Source organism: Dendrobates tinctorius, unplaced genomic scaffold, assembly GCF_039654945.1.
Source record: "Dendrobates tinctorius isolate UK_male_01 unplaced genomic scaffold, ASM3965494v1 ptg000063l, whole genome shotgun sequence".
Taxonomy (NCBI): Eukaryota; Metazoa; Chordata; class Amphibia; order Anura; family Dendrobatidae; genus Dendrobates; species Dendrobates tinctorius.
This window is the reverse complement of record NW_027361731.1, coordinates 8,704,589-8,724,194: the sequence shown is the minus strand read 5'-3', so window position 1 is coordinate 8,724,194 and position 19,606 is coordinate 8,704,589. Positions and strand designations below refer to the sequence as shown.

Genomic DNA, 19,606 nt, shown 5'->3' with positions numbered 1-19,606 from the left:
TGTGGAGCAGCTCGCTGCGGAAGTGCGGGGAATTTCCACCTACCTTGCTCGTTCGCATGCTGTTGAACCAAAGATCCCTACACCTGATGTATTTTTGGGGATTGATCTAAATTTTTGAGTTTCAAAAATAATTGTAAATTATTTTTTGCCTTGAAGCCTAACTTGTCAGGGAGCTCCGCGCAGCAGGTTAAAATTGTCATCTCTTTGCTGCGTGGCGATCCCCAGGATTGGGTGTTTTCTTTGAAACCAGATGATCCTATTCTGACTAATGTGAACGCATTCTTTCAAGCTTTGGGGTTGTTGTATGACGAACCTAATGCTATTGATCAGGCTGAAAAGACCCTGTTGGCATTGAACCAGGGTCGAGATTCTGCAGAGTTGTACTGTCAAAAGTTCCGAAAGTGGGCGGTCCTTACTACCTGGAATGATAATGCCTTGGCTGCTCTCTTTCAGAAGGGTTTGTCAGAAGCCGTAAAAGATACTATGGTGGGATTTCCTGTTTCCTCTGGTCTGGACGATTCTATGTCATTAGCCATTCAGGTTGATCGGTGTTTACGTGAACGCAGGATTGCACGAGAGGTGTTGCCACCGGTTGAACAGACGTCTGAACCTATGCAATGTGATAGAGTTTTGTCTAAGGCGCAACGTCAGGAGTTCAGAAGGCGTAATAAGCTGTGTTTTTTCTGTGGAGATGCCTCGCATATTATTTCTGTTTGTCCTAAACGAGAGAAACGCTTTGCACACACGTTTTCTGTTGGTGGTGTTCAACCTAAGTTTCTTCTGGCAATTACTCTGATCTGCTCCCTGTCCACATTTTCCGCCAAGGCTTTTGTGGATTCGGGAGCAGCGCTAAACCTAATGGACTTGGATTTTGCTAAACATTGTGGATTTCCGATGACACCTCTGCAGACGCCTATCCCTTTGAGGGGGATTGATGCTACTCCTTTGGCTAAAAATAAACCTCAGTTTTGGACCCAGGTGGTCATGCGGGTCACCCCAGACCATCAAGAAAATTGCAGATTTTTGGTATTGCATGGTCTGCATGATGCCGTTGTTCTGGGGTTTCCCTGGTTGCAAATTCATAATCCAGTTTTGGATTGGAAATCTGTGTCTGTGGTGAGTTGGGGTTGTCGGTGTGCCTTTAGTGAGGCTCCGGTTTTTTCCACCTCTCCTCAGTCGCATGATGTTCCTGACTATTTGGCGGACTTTTATGATGTATTTAGTGAGAATGAGTCTGCGTCCTTGCCTCCTCATAGGAGTTATGACTGTGCAATTGAACTAAGCTCGGGGTGTAAATTTCCAAAGGGTCGGCTCTTCAATTTATCTGTACCCAAGCACGAGGCTATGTGGTCCAATATTAAGGAGGCGTTGGAGAAGGGTCATATTAGACCATCCTCTTCACCCTTAGGTGCCGGTTTTTTTTTTTGTGGCCAAAAAGGATGGTTCTTTAAGGCCTTGTATTGATTATCGTGCCCTCAATAAAATTACTATTAAATATCAGTATCTGTTACCCCTGATTTCGGATCTATTCTCTAGAGTTAGAGGTGCTTGCTGGTTTACCAAGCTTGACCTCAGGGGGGCGTATAATCTTATCCGCATTAAGCAGGGGGAAGAATGGAAGACGGCGTTTAATACTCCGGAGGGACATTTTGAGTACCTGGTGATGTCTTTTGGGCTCACTAATGCCCCTTCTGTCTTCCAGTGCTTCATGAACGATATTTTCCGAGACTTTGTCGATACATTTTTGATTATCTTTCTGGATGATATTTTGATCTTCTCCAAGGATTGGGATTCTCATGTGGAACATATTCGGACTGTGTTCCGGATCTTGAGGGAGAATTCCCTGTATGTCAAAGGATCGAAATGCCTTTTTGGAGTACAGAGGAATTAATTTTTGGGATTTATTTTGTCTCCGTCAACTATTGAAATGGACCCGGCCAAGGTACAGGCCATTTATGATTGGGTTCAGCCCACTTCTTTGAAGGCCCTCCAGAAGTTTTTGGGTTTTGCTAATTTTTATCGGAAATTTATAGCAAAATTTTCTAGTATTGCCAAGCCATTGACTGATCTGACTAAGAAGGGTGCTGATGTGTTGAATTGGTCTCCTGAGGCTGTTGCTTCCTTTCAGGAGCTGAAGCGAAGATTTACCTCCGCCTCGGTTTTACAGCAACCTGATGTCTCACTCCCGTTCCAGGTAGAGGTGGATGCTTCTGAGATTGGTGCAGGAGCTGTTTTGTCCCAAAAGGATCCTGTAACATCTAAAATGAATCCCTGTGCTTTCTTTTCCCCGAAGTTCTCTCCATCTGAACGTAACTATGATGTGGGGAATCGGGAACTGTTGGCCATGAAATGGGCATTTGAGGAGTGGAGACATTGGTTGGAGGGAGCTAAACATCAAGTTGTGGTCCTCACTGACCACAAGAATTTGATTTACCTAGAGTCGGCTAAATGCTTGAACCCTAGACAGGCTAGGTGGGCCTTGTTTTTTACACGTTTTGATTTTGTGGTCACTTTTCTTCCTGGAACTAAGAATGTCAAGGCAGACGCCCTCTCTAGGAGTTTCTTTGCTGATTCTCCTGTGGTGACCAAGCCTGCTACCATCTTAGGCGAAGGGGTAGTTCTTTCTGCCATCTCGCCCGATTTGAGACTTGCTCTGCAAGAGTTCCAGGAGGACAAACCTGAGCATTGTCCCAGTGGAAAGTTGTATGTTCCTGACCAGTGGAAGAAGAGAGTGATGTCTGAAGTTCATTGCTCTGCATTGGCTGGTCATCCAGGTATTTTTGGTACTAGAGGTCTGGTGAGTCGCTCCTTTTGGTGGCCCACCTTGTCTCATGATGTCAGGAATTTTGTGCAGTCCTGTGGGACTTGCTCCCGGTCTAAATCTTGTTCTCGTTCTAGTGGGTTGTTGATGCCTTTGCCGGTCCCCAGGAGGCCATGGACCCATATTTCAATGGATTTCATCTCTAATATGCCGGTCTCTCAAAGAATGACTGTTATTTGGGTGATTTGTGATAGGTTCTCTACGATGGTTCATCTTGTACCACTCCCTAAGTTGCCATCTTCCTCTGAGTTGGTGCCCCTGTTTTTGCAACAGGTGGTTCGCTTACACGGGATTCCTGAGAACATTGTGTCTGACAGAGGAGTTCAGTTTGTGTCTAGATTTTGGAGGACTTTCTGTTCCAAGCTGGGAATTCAGTTGTCCTTCTCCTCTGCTTTTCACCCTCAGACCAATGGGCAGACAGAGAGAACAAACCAGATCTTGGAGTTGTATTTGAGATGTTTTATTTCCACTGATCAGGATGATTGGGTTTCGTTTTTGCCCTTGGCCGAATTTGCTTTAAATAATAGAGCTAGTTCTGCCACTTTGATGTCACCTTTTTTTTTGTAACTTTGGGTTTCATCCTCGATTTTCTTCAGGGCAGGTGGAGCCTTCTGCCTGCCCAGGTGTTGACACTGTGGTGGAGAGAATGCACCAGATCTGAGACCAAGTGGTGGATAAGTTATCTCTCTCCCAGGAAAAGGCCCAGCGGTTTTCCAATCGACATAGGACCATTGGTCCCCAGTTTAAGATTGGTAATATGGTGTGGTTATCATCAAAAAATATTGCTATGAAGGTGGCTTCTCCTAAGTTTAAGCCTAGATTTATTGGACCTTACAAGATTTTGGAGATTATTAATCCGGTCTCTTTTCGTTTGGCTCTTCCTGTCACATTTAAAATCCATAATGTGTTCCATAAGTCCTTGTTGAAGAGGTTTGTTGAACCAGTTGTTCCTGGGGTGGCACCTCCAGACCCTGTATTGGTTGAAGGTAACATGGAATATGAGGTAGAGAAAATACTGGATTCCCGTCTGGCTAGATGGAGACTCCAGTATTTGGTTAAGTGGAAGGGTTATCGTCAGGAGGATAATTCCTGGGTCTCTGCCTCTGACATTCATGCCAAAAGATTGGTGCGTGCATTTCATCGGGCTCACCCTGATCGCCCTGGTGGCGTGGTTGAGGGTTCGGTGACCCCTCCTCAAGGGGGAGGTACTGTTGTGAGTTCATTTTCCCCTTCGTCACTGGGGTCTGGTGAACTCCCTATTCTGGTAAAGGAAGGTAATGAGCCTGATTATCAGGCACCTGAGTCTAATGAGGATGACTGGCTGAGTGGAGTCACGGACTGGATATAAGGCTGCCGACGCCCTTCTGCCCTGCGGGTGATTTCTCTGTGGACTTCTAGGACACCAGTCTGATTCCTGCTCCTCTAAAGCTAAGTTTCTGTTTTTGCCTGTTAGCTTTTTGTTTTGTTTTCCTTGCTTTTCAGTATTCTGCCATTCCCTGCTGGGGTGAGCTGAATCTCCTTTTGCCTGTAGCTCTGTCTTCAGTATATTCCTGAGTACTGACATAGCTTTTTTGAAGCCTAGCGTCTTCAGGGCCTTTTTCACTGTCAGTCTGTTGGCTCTGATTTTCATAGGGTTTTTCACGGATTGCAGACAGCAGCCTTCCTGTCCTTTTCTATTTAGTTAGCTTGGGCCCCTCTTTGCTCAGTCTATCTTTCTGTCTGTGTTTGTATTTTCATCTTGCTTCACCGTCATTATATGTTAGGGGCTGCCTATTGCTTTGGGGTCTGCTCTGGGGCAGTTTAGATTTCCCCTTTCTTTCTTTAGGCCTATTTAATTCTCCGGCTGTGATCGAGGGGTCTAGGGCATTGTAGGAACCCCCCACGGCTACTGCTAGTTGTGTTGATAGGTTCAAGGGTCTGCAATCCGATAGCTGCCAACTTCTCTGGTTTTCTGGACTTAGCTAGCATTTCTGTTTTTGCCTCCTACGGTGACTCAATCATAACACTGCTGCTGCCGCTCTATATCCCAGTCTGCATCTGGAGATGTTACCTCAGGCGTCAGGACTCCCATATCCAAGTCAATGGGTAACTTGCCAGGCCTTGCTCTCATCAGGTAGCCTGGAGTACAGTTGGTGGAATTTACAGGAATGTGATTGTAGAGATCTACCAGATCTAGCAACTTCTCTGGCCACAGATTTCTCTCTTCCAAGGGCAAGGTCTTCAATAGGTCAATTACTACTTGGTTCATTTTCTCACACTTGCCATTGGTCTGTGGATGATACGGTGTTGTCCTGATTTTCTTGCAGCCATACAAGTTACAGAACTCCTGGAACACTTCTGCTTCAAAGGCTGGGCCTTGGTCAGTAAGTGCTCATTCAGGGTAAGGCTGGGGTCACACTGCACTTTTGGCAGTCCATTGACGCGGTGTAACATAGTCCGTAAATGCTTCCATTCAGCCCCATTATGTGGCGCATCGTGACGTATGCCATAAAGTGGCACACGTTCGCGATGTGCCGTCAAGCACTGACGGAGCCTCGGACGCGGCTTGCAGCATCTGAGGCTCCGTCACCGCTAGCGCTGATGAATCATCAGCACTAGCGGTATAGCATAATGCATATCGCATTATGCTATAGCATTAATGTATCCCATCAATGGCTATGCGTTGAACGGGCTGTGTTAACGCTATGTGAACTTGGCCTAGCTGTGTGGTCGACAAAAGTGTTGTTGAAATGTGTTGGCCGCTGTCTTTGCCGTTTGATCCTTGACAGGCACGACTACCAGGAACCTTGAGTAGTGGTCAACGATGGTGAGGGCGTAGACATAGCCTGAACGGCTTGGGACCAGCTTCACATGGTCTAGGGCTACCAACTCAAGCGGCTGCTTGCTGATTATTGGCTGTAATTGGGGCTCGCTGGCTGTTACGGTCCTTACTTCACAGGTTACGTGGTCCACACCCTCGGCACCAATTTTCAATGGCCTTCCTCATACCAACCCAGTAAAATCTCTCTCGGAGTAGGGTCTCCAACTTCTTCCAAGACCATTGACGCATCCCGCTTTGGGACTACCACCTGCCAGACCAGTTCGTGTGTTCAGGCGTTGACACTCCTCCGACAAAGCTTTCCCTCGTAGATGAACAGCCTGTCCCTTTCCTTCCACAACCGTTGAGTCTCTTCAGGAGCATCTGGACCAGGGCGCGAGTCAGCTTGTGTCAGTAGCTCCTTTACCAGGTGGATTGCTGGGTCACTATCCTGCGTCTCTGCCCACTCATGGTGAGGCAATGTGTTACGGAGTGTGTTATGGATGGCAACACGGAGTGGACCCTCTGGGTCGCGGCTCCAGAGCCCCTGCGGACGAGCTGGACCAGGTGGAGCCACCCCCTATACAGGGAGTGTTAGGGGCAGGCCCACAAGGGATGGAACCGCGACAGCCGGAGCCAAAGGGACAACTGGGTGAGCACCAGGGAACTATGGGGGAGAGTCAGCGGAGCAGCGGAACGGGAGTACAGTGATAGGAGCCTGGAGGGGTACGAAGCAGGTAGTGGCTGGAGACTGTAAAAGAGAAAGAGGGTAAGAGAAGGCACGGACGAGGAGTACACAGGGAGGTAGCACAACTGGGAAGAAGGCAGGGAAAACAGGACAGCCAGAGGAGCGCACCCAGGAAGAGAGCAGCAGAAGAACCTAAAGTAAGCGGAGCTAGGAGATGCAGCGCAGAGGGGCCTGAGAACGAACAGAGTGCTGGCCAGAAGGACAGCAGCCCGGGAACGATACACAGGCGTCTTACCTGGGGAGACGCCTGGCAGAAATAGGCGATGGGCGCCGCCATGTTGGGGGCGGGGCCACCGCGTCACATGATGCCGTCAGAGCTCCGGCAAGAGGAGTGTGTGAGCGACGTCGGGGAGGCCGGAGGTCAGCAGCGGGGACGCGCCGGGGAGCGGGTGCGCGCCGGGAGGTGCGCACAGGACCCTGCGGGTAAGTCTCAGCGGCGGCTGTGACAGTACCCCTCCCTCTACTCCCTCCTCTCCTAAGGTTGTCGAGAAATCGTTTCATGATCCGAGGAGCATTAATGTTTTCCCGAGGTTCCCAGGATCTCTCCTCAGGGCCGAATCCCTTCCAATCGACCAAAAACAAAGTTCGACCTCTAACCGTCTTAGTGGCGAGTATATCCTTAACCTCAAAGATATTATCAGAACTGCTGGGTTGGAAATTTTGCGAAGCGGTTGAGTGGTAGTGATTAAATACCGCAGGCTTGTGGAGGGATACATGAAAAACATTGGGAATTCTTAGTGAGGCAGGCAACTTTAGTTTGTAGGCCACGTCATTGTCGCGCCTTAGAATCTCAAAAGGACCGATGAAACGTGGACCCAACTTATAAGAAGGAACCTTTAATCTGATATGCCGTGAGGAAAGCCAGACCCTCTCCCCAGGGGAGTACGGGGGAGCATCTAAGCGTCTCTTATCGGCGTAATCCTTCATTTTGCGACCGGCCTTCTCAAGGGCCTCCCTGGTGTCCCTCCAAATCTGGGAGAAATCTAGCGACACAGCATCCGCTGCCGGTACACCCGAGGTGGGGGAAACGGGAAGGGGAATGCCGGGATGTTGACCAAAAACCACAAAAAAAGGGGACTTGGTAGAGGCTTCACTGGGGTGATTATTGTATGCGAATTCGGCCCAAGGAAGAAGAGAAACCCAGTCATCTTGGTGCGCGTTAGAAAAATGCCAGAGGTACGAAGTTAGGACTTGATTGACCCGTTCCACTTGTCCGTTGGACTGGGGATGATAGGCCGAAGAAAAATCCAGAGTAATCCCCATCAATCCGCAGAGAGCTCGCCAGAATCGAGAGGTGAATTGGACACCTCTGTCCGAGACAATGTGCTGGGGAAAGCCATGGAGACGGAAGACGTGGAGCAAGAAAATCTTCGCCAACTCGGGGGCAGAAGGCAGACCAGATAAGGGAACAAAGTGAGCCATTTTTGAAAACCGATCCACGACCACTAAGATAACCGAACACCTCGAGGACTCTGGCAGATCAGTGATGAAGTCCATAGCTATGTGGGTCCAAGGAGTCGTGGGTATGGCTAATGGGTGTAGGAGCCCATAAGGTCGGGATCGAGGAACCTTGTTCCTGGCACACGAAGGACAGGAGGCGATGAAGTCCAGGACGTCTTGGCGAAGCGATGGCCACCAATAATGTCGAGAGACGAGATAGAGAGTCTTCTTTATTCCAGCGTGTCCGGAAAATTTAGATGAGTGCCCCCAGTGTAAGACCCTAGCCTTGTCCCTACCCGGAACGAAAGTCTTACCGGGTGGTGGAGAAAGTACGCTTAGGGGAGCCACAGCGATAATCTTAGCTGGATTGATGATGTGTGCTGGGTCATCTTCACTGTCCACAGGCGAAAAGGATCGAGACAGGGCGTCAGCCTTGACGTTCCTATTTCCTGGCCGGAAGTGGAGCTGGAAATCAAAGCACCCGAAGAACAAGGACCATCTAGCTTGACGCGGGTTGAGCCTTTGGGCGGTCTGAACATAAGCCAAGTTCTTATGATCCGTGAATATGGTAAACGGGTGGACAGCTCCTTCCAGAAGGTGGCGCCACTCCTCAAGGGCGAGTTTAATGGCCAGTAGTTCTCTGTCTCCGATAGCGCAATTACGTTCTGGAGGGGAGAAAACCTTGGAGAAGAACCCACAAGTGACCATGTGTCCAGAGGAGGTTTTTTGTAGAATAACGGCTCCTGCACCCACAGACGAGGCATCAACCTCCAGAAGAAATGGCCGACTGGCGTCTGGACGGTGGAGTACTGGGGCTTTAGTGAATTCTCGCTTTAACTCTTTAAAAGCGGCTTCAGCCTCCAGCGGCCAGGAGTGGGGATTTACCCCTTTGCGAGTGAGAGCAGAGATAGGCTTGACTAGGGAGGAAAAGTGTGGAACGAATTGCCTGTAAAAATTGGCGAAGCCCAAAAAACGCTGGATTGCCTTCACTCCTTGGGGACGTGGCCACTTGAGAACGGCCGAGACCTTTTCAGGATCCATCTCCATGCCAGTGCTCGAAACGATGTAGCCAAGGAACGGTAGCGAGGACTGCTCAAAAAGGCACTTCTCCAACTTAGCGAACAGGTAATTCTCCCTGAGAAGATGTAGAACCTGACGGACATCTCGGCGGTGGGTAGACAAGTCGGGAGAGAAGATCAAGATGTCGTCCAAATAGACTACTACACAGACGTAGAGGAGATCTCGAAAGATGTCGTTGACGAGTTCTTGGAAAACTGCCGGAGCGTTGCAGAGTCCAAATGGCATCACTAAGTATTCGTAATGTCCGTCCCGCGTGTTGAATGCGGTCTTCCATTCATCCCCGGACCGTATACGAACCAGATTGTAGGCTCCTCGCAGATCCAGCTTGGTGAAGACTCGTGCTCCTCTCAAGCGATCGAAGAGCTCAGGAATCAATGGAAGTGGGTACTTGTTTTTCACCGTGATGCGGTTAAGGCCTCGATAATCAATACACGGACAAGAGTCCCGTCTTTCTTCTTCACAAAAAAGAAGCCGGCACCAGCAGGCGAGGACGATTTTCGAATGAAGCCTTTGGCTAAGTTCTCTTGGATGTACTCTGACATAGCCTGCGTCTCGGCTAAAGAAAGAGGAAAAATTCTGCCGCGGGGAGGAGTGGCACCAGGAATGAGCTCGATAGGGCAGTCATACGGTCGGTGAGGTGAAAGAACTTCAGCCTCTTTCTTGTCGAAGACATCCACGTAGGCCCGATATGCGGGCGGCAAACTAGAGGGACCAGGGGGAAGACGGGGAACACCTACGGGATGCACCGGCTGCAGACACCGAGACCGACAAGAGTCCCCCCAGCACAAAACATTACCATTATGCCAATCCAAAGTGGGTTCATGGAGTCGCAACCAGGGAAGACCAAGGAGAATAGGATGAGAGATACCGGCTAAAACAAAAAACGAGATTCTCTCCTTGTGCAAGGCGCCAATCTGAAGCTCGACCTCGTGTGTAACTAACTTGACGGTCTCTTGCAAGGGATTACCGTCTACGGATGCAAGGACTTGGGGGTTCTCGAGAGCCTTTACAGGAACCGAAAATTTGGAGACTACATCAAGTCTAATAAAATTCCCAGCGGCGCCAGAATCCACGTAGGCCGCCAAGGAGACCCGCTTGCCACCCACATGCAATAGGACAGATAGAGAAAGGGGTTGAGAGGAATCATGCACACCTAGGGAGGCCTCTCTTACCTGACCTAGGCGGAGAAGTTTTCCGGACGATCCGGGCAGGCACGGAGCAAATGAGACCCGCTACCGCAGTAGAAACATAAGCCCTGAGAACTTCTCTCCTTTCGCCGTTGCTTGGAGAGTCTCAAGTGATCTACTTGCATAGGCTTGGGTCCAGACACGGAGGGAAAAGCCCTAGACCGAGGACTGTGTGGTCTGCGAGGAGATGGCAACGGGCGCGTGAGTCTTCTCTCCCTAGCTCGTTCCTGGAACCGCAGATCAATTCGGGTAGCCAACGAGATTAGATCCTCAAGAGCCGTGGGAGTGTCGCGGCCTGCCAACTCGTCCTTTATCCGACCCGAAAGTCCCCTCCAGAAGGCTCCTACCAAAGCCTCATTGTTCCAACCCAAATCGGACGATAGTGTCCGGAATTGGATGGCATACTGCCCCACGGTTAGGGACCCCTGACATAAACTGAACAGAGATTCGGTGGTGGAGGCGAGACGACCTGGCTCGTCGAATACGCGGCGAAACGTGTCCAAAAAATTTGACAAATGGGCAACCAGGGGGTCATCACGCTCCCAGAGGGGATTTACCCACGCCAAGGCGTCCCCCTCGAGGTGGGAGATTATGAAGGCCACTCTAGAGCGATCCGTGGGGTATGCTTGAGGCTGCAACTCGAAGTGGAGGCGACACTGATTCAGGAAGCCTCGGCATAGTTTAGCGGGGTGGTTTGGCCAACCGTGGAAGGGGATGGGGACCAGCAACGGGAGGAGGAGCGGCTGCGGCAGCCTGGAGCGCAAGTAAGCGGCCATCAACTGAAGCCATGTAGCTGAGGATGTGACTTTGTGCGTCCCGCTGCTGCGCTAACTCTTGCTGTAAGCCAGCCAGCTGGGCTGCATTACCAGGATCGGCAGTTTGGAGAGCGGAGAGACGCGCGTCCATCGATTTCATGAAGGACATTATGCGCGTTTGATTTTCGCGTAAGAAAAGTAACTCCTTCTGAGTAGCCGTGACTCCAGCGGGGTCCATGGCCTGTGTATCTGTTACGGAGTGTGTTACGGATGGCAACAAGGAGTGGACCCTCTGGGTCGCGGCTCCAGAGCCCCTGCGGACGAGCTGGACCAGGTGGAGCCACCCCCTATACAGGGAGTGTTAGGGGCAGGCCCACAAGGGATGGAACCGCGACAGCCGGAGCCAAAGGGACGACTGGGTGAGCACCAGGGAACTATGGGGGAGAGTCAGCGGAGCAGCGGAACGGGAGTACAGTGATAGGAGCCTGGAGGGGTACGAAGCAGGTAGTGGCTGGAGGCTGTAAAAGAGAAAGAGGGTAAGAGAAGGCACGGACGAGGAGTACACAGGGAGGTAGCACAACTGGGAAGAAGGCAGGGAAAACAGGACAGCCAGAGGAGCGCACCCAGGAAGAGAGCAGCAGAAGAACCTAAAGTAAGCGGAGCTAGGAGATGCAGCGCAGAGGGGCCTGAGAACGAACAGAGTGCTGGCCAGAAGGACAGCAGCCCGGGAACGATACACAGGCGTCTTACCTGGGGAGACGCCTGGCAGAAATAGGCGAAGGGCGCCGCCATGTTGGGGGCGGGGCCACCGTGTCACATGACACCGTCAGAGCTCCGGCCAGAGGAGTGTGTGAGCGACGTCGGGGAGGCCGGAGGTCAGCAGCGGGGACACGCCGGGGAGCGGGTGCGCACCGGGAGGTGCGCACAGGACCCTGCGGGTAAGTCTCAGCGGTGGCTGTGACACAATGGGTTTAGCGTGGCCTCTTCCATGATGCAGCGCTTGTTTTTCACTCCTTAGGCGCATTGGGCTGCAATTGGTCAGTGAAAGGCAGGTAAATTGATTTCTTCGAGTGCTTCAGGATCTTCTCCCCCATCTGGCAGATTGGGCATTCTGGACAGTGCATCAGCATTGGCATTCTTGTGCCTGGCTCGGTACTTGATGGTAAACTCATAGTTGGACAGCCAGGCCATCCATCGCAGCTCCAGTGTACCTAGCTTTGAGGTTTCCAAGTGAGTCAGCGGGTTGTTGTCCGTCAAGATGGTAAACTTGGCCGTAGCTAGGTAGTGTTTGAATCGTTCAGTCACAGCACAGACTATAGCGAAGAACTCCAGTTTAAAGGAACTGTAGTTGTCAGGGTTCCTTTCCGTGGGACGAAGCTTCCTGCTAGCATAGGAGATCACTTGTTCTTTGCCGTTCTGTATCTGTGATAGTACTGTTCCCAGTCCCACGTTGCTGGCATCAGTAAAAAGGACAAATGGTTGGTCATAGTCTGGGTAGGCCAGAACTTCATCTCCCGTGAGAGCCAACTTCAAGCAAGGGAAGGACTTTTCCAGTTCCTCATTCTAGTCAAATGTAGGACTCTACTTCCTGGCTTTCTTGGGCTGGTCCACGAGAAGATTTTGCATGGGTGCTGCTAGTTCAGGGAAGCCCTTGATGAACCTTCGGTAGTAGCCTACCAACCCGAGGGATTGGCGTATTTCATGGATGTTGCTAGGCCTCTGCCAATCCCAGATAACAGTGACTTTGTTGGGGTCCGGTGCCACGCCTTCTGCGCTCGCTACGTGGCCCAGGTACTGCATTTGGACAGCTTCACTTTCAGGTTTCAAGTTGGACAGGACTTTGAACACCTCAGCCAGGTGCTCCAAATGGTCTTCATAAGTCTTGGAGAAGACAATGATGTCATCAAGGCACAACAGAACTGTTTCGAAGTTCTTGTGTCCAAGACAGCACTCCATTAGCCTTTGAAACGTCCCTGGGGCTGTGCTGAGCCCGAACGGATGTAGTTAAACTCACAGAGACCCATTGGGGTAGTAAACGCTGTTTTCTCTTTGTCTGCCTCTGCCACGGGAACCTGCCAATACCCACTAGTGAGATCTAAGGTAGAAATATAATTAGCAGTTTACAGTGCAGCTTATGACTCTTCAATTCTGGGTAATAGGTAGATATCCTTATGTGTAATGCTGTTAATTTTCCTGTAATCAACAAACATTCTCATGGTACCATCTTTCTTTTTCAAAGACTATTAGAGCTGTCCAGGGGCTACAACTATTTCTGATTACCCCAGCTTCCTTCATCTCCTGCAACATACTCTTGGCACATTGATATTGTGTTGGGGGTATAGGCTGGTACCTCTCTTTAATGGGTGGATGATCTCCAGTGGGGATATGGTGTTGGATCCCTTTTGCCTTCCCAAAGTCTAAAGGGTGTTTGCTGAATACCCGTTCAAACTCTTGAGCCACTCAGTAAGCCCCATTCTTTTGGTGTGAATGGGTGGAGTCAGTGCCCACATGTAGCTGCTGACACCACTCCTCCAGCTGTTTTGCAGAACCATTGTCTTCTGCCTTGTCGGATGAGACCAAGGGTTCTGCTGTCTGAATTGTGTTGCTATTGACAGTGAACAGCTTAGCAATTGTGGCGTACTGAGGTATTGTGGCCTCCTCCTCCCCACAATTTAAGATGCGTACAGGTACCCTGCCCTTGCGGACATTAACTACCGCACTGGCTGTCAGGACAGTGTGCCTATCAGAGTACACTGGTTCTACCAAGGCTTGGTAATCTCTTCCTCTGAGGCCTATGGCTGCCCGACACCAAATCAACATTTCACTTTTTGGGGGTATTGCAATGGGGAATTAATCCCTCATTCTGACGCTGCCAACTTCTCCGCCAGATAGCTCTACCTTCTGTCTTTGCATCAGGGCCTTGATCTCCTTTTGCCTGACCCATTGCTCACTGGAACCAGCAGTCTCAGCTACCTGTTGCAACAAAACAAGAACCTCGGCAAGACAATTTTCCATCACATTAGTACCTAAGGTCATCATTGGATTACATTCTCGTTGATCAAACTCTACAACTATCAGACCTTGAGATTTTAATTCTACTCTCCCCACTTTAAAGGTCATCTCTTTACACTCCACTTGTGTACTGTCAGCTCATCACGTGGGCCGCAAGTAAGTTCAGAGTCAGCCCAATACCGTTTGTAAAGAATATATGGCATAGCTGTCACCTGAGAGCCGGTGTCCAGTAAAGCGTTCATGGGGATGCCGTCAATCACCACTGGGAGGATCGGTCGTCCTCCAACGTACTTGGCTCGCCAGTTCTTTGGGCCTGGCTGTCCTACCCCTGGGGGCTGGCCCTCTGCTCCAGGGGTCGCTCATTTAAATAACAGAATCTTGCAATGTGGCCTGCTTTGCTGCAGCGGCGGCAGATGGGACGTCCGTTCTGGTCATAACGATCGTTGTCTCTCCCTCTGATCGGTGGGATCCTCTTCTTCCGTAGCCATGGGACATCCTCTGGAATGGAGGCCAGCTGGACCTTCTCCTTTGGAGGCACTTGCATGGACTGCACGGTTTTGGCAAGTGCAGGCATATTTTTGGTCAGCTCTTGGATCTGAAGGCGCAGTTCTGCCAATGGCTCATTATCCAGAGATTGTGCGTCAGCCTCAATAGGGATTTGAGGGAAAGGATGCTGCCTCTTGGTGGTTATTAATTGTTGGGCACCTAAGGGGCACTGGGCGGCTGATATTTGGTTCATGCAGCACCCGGATAGCCCTGTCTTTAAAGTCTGCAAAGTCTAGATCAGGGTTCTGTAGGGCTATGATGCACAGCTGTGCACTGTGGGTGCTGGATAGGAGTACCTCAATAAATTGCTCCTCTAACAATTTGTCTCCTTGCCTCATGCTGTCTGGGTCAATCTGCTTGATGGCCCAGAGCGCCTCCTGAAGGTTAAGAGCATAATCCCGTACACTGTCCTGCACTCTTTGCTTGCACCCAAAGAACCTCATTTTTATTTCTGCTGCAGTGCGGGTGTCAAAGGTGCTCCTCAGCTTAGCCAGAACTTGTTTGACAGTCTCTTTATCAGTGTCCTGCCAGGACTTAACTGGTGCAGCTCAAAGATAAGTAAACTGTCCAATGAGAATGTTTACTTTTTGTCTTTCAGACAGAGGATACACCTCAAATAAACTGCACAGTCTCTCCTTGAAATCGCTCAGGGTATGTGAATCCCCTGAGTATTGCAATAGCCAGGCCGCTCCCAGTATATATGGCATTGATAGCGGCATTATGGGGACTGCAGCGGTGGTTGCCAGATCTTGCTGCGCTCTGGGAGCTGTGCCGGCTGCTGGATTCTGCTGTGCTTTCGTGGCTGCAGCTGCACCTGTCCCTGCATCTTGCGGCGCTATGGGGGCTACAGCGGCGTCCACCGCTAAATCTTCTTCCGCATTAGACATTCTCTTCCCCCCTAGTTAACCTTAGCCAGGCTCTGAATTTCCACTGGCTTACCAGGCTGGATTAACGGTGTGCACCAGGATTGCTGCTCCCTGCCAGCTGATGTCTTCACGCCCAGCCCTTCTCTTTTCGCGCTCTCTCAGGCTCCGCCTACGATGGCACGCCCCTTTTGCTTCCCGCGCACCATGTGGCGTTATAATGGCAGCAATTGCACAATTCAATACAGTCTATGGCACACAGTACAGTCTCTGCCACACAGGACCCGATGATACCGGGCTTCGATATCCTGTGTGACACACCAAGTTGGAGCGCCCGCCAGGTCAAGTGGGGTACAGGTACCAGTCCGCTTCTTAAAGGGGCAGTGTCACAGTAGCAGTGACCTAGTGCGTTGCCCTGGGCATCCAATAAAAGTGGTGTATTTATAAGGGATTGAAAAATAAAGAGTTTTTGTAATGAGTTTGTGATGCCACCCGTGGTATCTGATCAATAGTGACCAGCGCTGTAGTGCAGATCCTCTGTGACAGATGATGTGATGCAGCAGAGCTGGTAGAGTTCCCCACAGGGAGAGCTTTGTCCCAGTGTAGATGAAAGATGTTGATGAATAGATGGTGATGTACTGTGGAGCAAGGGATGTAGAAGTGCTGAGAAGGTGACACAAGAAGAATTCAATGGACAAAATAGAGTGCAGTTTCCTTTATCTTTTAGGGTGTGTGCACATGATGCGGATTCTGCTGCGGTTCCACAGCAGATTTGGCCGCTGCGGGTCCGCAGCAGTTTTTGCTGCGCTGTACAGTACCATTATTCCCTATGGGAATAAAAAACCGCTGTGCAGACGGTGCGGATTTTTCCGCGGTTTTGAAATCATTGACATTTACAAAATCCACGTGGCCAAATCCGCACCCCAATCCGCAGAAACAATTGACATTTACAAAATCCACGGCGGCAAATCCGCACCCCAATCTGCAGCGTCTGCACGTACCCTTATGGAGCTTTGTAGGTACAGTCCAGGTTTCAAGTTGCAGATGGTACAGTTTTTGGTCAGCCTGGAAGCAATTTGGGAATCTCTCTATATAGAGCGGTTGTGAGGTCTCCTTTCTAGCGCTATTCTGAAGTACTTGCGGTTGTGAACACCACTCAAGTTCCTCTGTCTGTCTGTTACTTAGAACACCACTCACATGACAGGCAGCTTTAGCCTCCTTTCTCTGGCTCACACATGTGCTGCTGTGTTGTCGAGTCTCAGTTGGGAACAGGGTATTTGCAGCCGGGACTTTTAGCATCCACACAGCCTCGGATTCCGTCACCCAGTTTCTGGCGCTTAAGTTTGGAGATGAGCTCTGCTATAGCTCCAATCTCCAGCTCCTCTCTCCCACGTCCTCTCTCTTCCCTGTCCACACTTCAACTACTCTAACTTCCTATTCCTGACCACAGAGAGCAGATCCTCTGTGGTTAGGTTCAGAGCTCCCCCTGTTGGCCTGGAATAGGAATTGTGTTGTGTGCTGGAACTACCTGATAAAGAGATCCTTTCTCTGCTTAAAGGCATGACATCACTCTCCCTTACAGGGATTACAGGGAGGTAAGGTCACTGTGGCAACCATGCTCCTGGGGCTGCCACACATGTACTGATCAGACCCGTGTGTGTACGATGTGTACGGAGCGGAGCCATGTGTGTACGGAGTGGAGCTTTGTTCCATCATGTTTTGGTTCATTTGATAAGTAGATTCTTTTAATAAAACAATGATTGGATCCATATGAATATTACATGTATTGTTCTCCAATATTTCCTCTCTATTATTCTCATCTGTGTATTATCGTCTTGTGTATTTTTCCTTCTTTCTAATAGTATTCTGTGCTCCGCAGCTGCAGGAGAGCATGGCGAAAGTAATGCCTATCATAAAGGAGAATCTTCTCCAGGCACAGGAGGCACAGACAAGGGTCTATAACCAACCAGCGAGGCTGAGGCAGTTCCAGCACGGGAACCCCATGCTAGTGCTTATCTCCTCAAAACATGTAAGGATCTTTACTGTAACGAACTTAAAGATTAATTTCTTACATTTGCATCTAAGCTTCTTCCCACAAAACTGCGGAGCAGTGAGCAACGAGAACGGTGAGAGATTTCACCAAGATATTGCTGCTATGGAGAAAAGATATCAAGGAAAATGGATTCCATCAATGTTTGCAGATTACTATTGGACAATTCTAAGGGTATGTGCACACGTTGAGGATTGAGGGCCAAATCTGCTGCAGATCCCTCCACGAATCCGCATCATGTGCACATATCTTAAGAGATGATCTGATACAGGAGTACAAGAGACAAATAAAGAATGGTCACTGAATGAGGAACAAATGTTGTAGTGCAATTTCTTTAACTGTTTTTAATTCACAATAGTGTTTAGACAAATTTAAGTTATTTGAATTGTTGCTAAAATTCCTCTAAATAAATGTTAAAAATTGGCATAACAAAATACTCTGCATCTTTATATTTGCAAAAATAATAATGTTTCAAAGTACTGAAACTTTTATGCATTTATTATATGTAGCAGTAAAAGTAAAACTCTTTCATATCAAAGAAACAAGAGTGTTCTGTCTCCGACATTTAATTCATAATCCCTGATTGTTCTGCTTGATAATGTTTATAGTGTTTTCTGGCTCCATCTAGTGACCAGAGTCATAACCGCAGTATTATTGTGTATTTTACTTTTACTTTGCTATTTCCCTCCATTTGCAGTGCATTCTGGTAAGATTGCAATGCATTCTAGTAGACTTTTGCAAAGGATTATGGTTAGTTCAGCCCCATTTTCCCTCCAGTCCACCATTTTCTTTCTGATTGCAGTCAGGAAGCATCTCATTTCCTTTCTCCCCTCGTGACAGCATCGCTGGTATGTACTTATGCTTCCTGTATCCAATTCCTGTCTCATACCAGCCTGCTTAGTTAGTTCTCCCCTGGTTAGCTACTAGTGCAGATGTTGATTTACATTGTATTATGTATATTTGAATCCCTGATAAACCCACTACTTATTGTATGCGTATATGTTTTTGTTTGTAGTTTCACTGCGCCAATATACCACCACGTTCAATAAAGCACAGATTCAACCTACAGTCTCCTTGTTGGACCCCGGTTTAGCCGTGTAGCTGCCTGTATAGCTACCTGAATTCTGCTACATTTAGTGAGGACAGATCAAAGAGACAACTAAACATTTTCATTGTTAGATTTGAATTCAGGAGGTCTAAATAATTAAGAAATGGCTCATTTCATAACTGAACCTGTCAACTTTTGAAAATATGTAAAACAGTGTTATATGATCTGAAAGGTCCAGATCCTTGAGCAAGTCAGGTATAAGGTTCTTCTGCTGCTCACTCAGGATGTGGAATTCCCTCAACCTTCCTCTCCTATTCTGCACCAGTTAGATAAGTGTGGGGCTGGAGGAGAGAAGTTCTCTCAGTGATCAGGATGGATATTGTCTTATTGTTCTCCTGTGTCACAGGAAGCTGTCTCCAGTCTATTAGACACTTATTAGCAAGATTTTTTTCTTGCTAAAGGTGTGTCTTTCAAAGTAAAACATTTCTCACATTAGGAATATAAAAAAGGCTTCGCCCCTGTGTGAATTCTCTGATGTCTATCAAAATACGCTTTCTGGTTAAAATATTTCCCACATTTTGAACAGGGAAAAGGCCTCTCCCCTGTGTGAATTTGCTGGCGCTTAGCAAAATGTAATTTCGGGTTAAAACTGTCCCACAATGAACAGGAAAAAGGCTTTTACCTTGTGTGAGTTCTCTGATGATGAAAAAGAGATGATTTCTTCACTTAACATTTTCCACATTCTGTATATGAAAATGGCTTCACCCCTATGTGAGTTCCCTGATGTGTAACAAGTGTTGATTTCTCTGTAAAACGTTTTCCACATTCTGAACATGAAAAAGGCTTCTCCCCTGTGTGAGTTCTCAGGTGCTTAACAACATTGGGAATTTATATACTCTATGGATGAGAGGAATGTGAAACATTCTTTGTGACTCCGACATGTAAAGTTTACATGTTATATACAGCATTTTCCCCCATTGCTCCTCAGATAAAGGACCCACATCCTCCTCCCATTTTGTCTTAACTATCAAAAGTAGGGCCAGTAACTGCCTATAAATAAGGGATATTAGACCTTTTGTATCCACCGCTTTAGGAATGGTATCTATTGTGAGATATCTATAAATTAGTATGGCATTTATGCTAGATAGTGTATTATACACATGACGTATTTGCAGATACTGATCAACTACCCTATTTGGAAGGTTAAAAATTGGCCTTTATCTGTTCAAAGCTCTTGAATAACCGATCCCTCAAGATTT

The 19,606-nt window shown here is 48.6% G+C and overlaps 1 pseudogene; it reads right to left on the bottom strand.

Moving 5' to 3' along the window:
- Positions 1-17,412: 17,412 nt before the first annotated feature.
- Positions 17,413-19,232, bottom strand: LOC141093954 (zinc finger protein 131-like; annotated as a pseudogene).
- Positions 19,233-19,606: the final 374 nt, after the last annotated feature.